This window comes from Macrobrachium nipponense, chromosome 10 (assembly GCF_015104395.2).
Source record: "Macrobrachium nipponense isolate FS-2020 chromosome 10, ASM1510439v2, whole genome shotgun sequence".
Lineage (NCBI taxonomy): Eukaryota > Metazoa > Arthropoda > Malacostraca > Decapoda > Palaemonidae > Macrobrachium > Macrobrachium nipponense.
The window spans coordinates 86,801,060-86,803,559 of record NC_087204.1 but is presented as its reverse complement, the minus strand read 5'-3'; positions in this window follow the sequence as shown (position 1 = coordinate 86,803,559).

Below are 2,500 nucleotides of genomic sequence, written 5' to 3'. Positions count from 1 at the left end.
AATAATGATAGCCTATTACGCTAGAAATTACCTTACTTATTAAGAGGGGGATGGTAGTAATGAAAAACTAACAGTTTCAAATAAAATGTTGATATCAAAAAGTAATAACGAAATAAGCCGTAATAGAAACAACAGCCTAAAAGAGAAACGGCCGATTGCCATAACTCAGCAACTGACGCAGCTCCTGTTTAAAAGATGCGGTGGCATCATAAAGGGAAGAAATGCGCCAAAAGGATTCCTTCTCGGAACTGAGTGGCCAACCTAATGGCAGTTCTCGTCAACAAACTTCCACAAAACAATGTCATAACTACAGCCAAAGTTACTTAGAAACTTTGACGTAGATAAGGCCAGCATCCTTGCTAGAAAAAACATCTTGCTAACTTACGACAGAGAGAGAGAGAGAGAGAGAGAGGGAGAGTAATTCTGTTCCCCACCTCTCTCTCTCTCTCTCTCTCTCTCTATTCTCACCTTGCCCACATAGCGTCACCGAGTTATCGCGGTATCTTCTTCACTAGTTCAGCATCATCAAGTCTATTCATCACTCCTACTTCTTGAGACCTTCGACGTCCAAAACTCTCCAAAGGACTGCATCAGTAAAATGAAAATCCATAAGTGTCGACGATGTTGGGATATTTTCTATTTTGTGTGGCATTAGATTTCGTCTTGTCAGAGTCCTACCATTCCTTCACGATGAACATGTCATAAAAGATTTCTCCTCTGTGCTTTACTGCTTTTGTATCTGGCACTAAGTTAGTTTATTGCAGAAGTAAAACGAATAATTTCCAGACCATCTTTCGTTGGTGGGAGTGTCTTACATGTTGGGGTAGGGATTTCACTTAAATCATCAGCTGCAAGATCTGTTTTTTATTTAGCTTTCTCCTTCTTAAGGCATTCGAAAGATTATGTCTTAGGATTGTGAGCAACAAACTTCCAGTTTACATATATTCATAGTCGGTCTTGTGATGGAGTTCCTCAGGGTCTCTTTTCATTTCCACATTTTTTTTTTATTATCTATCTTCTTCAAACAGCTTTATCTATTTAATCATTTACCAAAATTGAACATTTATCTTTCTTCTTATTACGCGTCCAATAACCTTGAGCTCCAAATGCAGCCAGACAAATTTTCGGTGATGAAAGGGAGCCATTTACCATCACTAAAAGCAAATTAGCTGAGTGCTTCAATTCAGCATGGGATGTATATGCCGCAATTATATATTTATTGCAACTTGTAGAGAAAACTTTGCAATTCCTTTGGAACTGTGGAAAAGGTAAGGGACAAAGATCCAACATTAGAATCCATTCTAATAACTCAAATAATGAAACAAATAAAAGATATGAGAGGCCCCTGCAATGAGCGTCGAACACATTTCTGTCAGTTATTTTTAGATTAACAAAAATAATTTTGCTTTGAGAGAGAGAGAGAGAGAGAGAGAGCGAGGAATAACTAGTTTACTTACATACGTTGGTTGCCCTTGATGCTAACATAGAATTATTGTCATGTTGTACTTTCTTTTCTTTTATTTGTTGTATTTGTTCTCTTTTATCTGTTTTAATTTATAGATCCTTTACCGTTTCTTGTTGTACCTGGTAGACAGTCACACATGGTGTGTCTCAATTGGTATAGAAAAGGAAGGGCTTAGAACCAGAATGGTAACACCAACTGGACCCATCCTTCTAAGAGGAAAATGGGTTTAGTTGGAATATATATATATCATATATATATATATATATATATATATATATAGTATATATGTATATATATATATATATATATATATATATATATATAGATATATATACATATATATATTATATATATATATATATATATATATATATATATATATATATATATATATACATTTACCTCTCAGAAGGATGGGTCCAGTTGGTGTTACTATTCTGGTTCTAAGCCCTTCCTTTTCTATACCAATTGAGACACATCAAGTGTGACTGTCTACCAGGTACATAACTAGCTACGTAGGTCACCAAATGTACACTCGAATAAATTCCACTGTTTCTGGCTAGTGGACTTGGTTGCCGTAAAAACCTCAGTGATTTTGACGCCAGTTTAAAGAAACTCAAGCGATCTGTCATTCTGACGTGCTTGGAAGAATGACTACTGATGAGGAACTAATTGATTTAAACTTGTAATTGTTACTGCATCGTTACTATTTTGTTAATGAAGAAACAAACCAGCACTGCGTCTCACTTAAACCATCCTGATATGTAATTTCCTTTAACAAATTGTGGGAACTACCGACTGAATATCAACTATACATCCATATTCATAAAGGAACGAAATTTTAATTGAAGTTACGTTTGTGCATCTTCCCTGCTTTTATTATGGCATGCAATCTCCTCAGCAGTTTCCCTGGTTTACTGAATTCATATTCATTCAAATTAATCTCGGGGTTTGAACTTGTGTCGTGTTACTCTTATACATGACCTAAGTATAAATGTAGAATAAAACATTTTCATCAGAGTGATAATGAAGAAA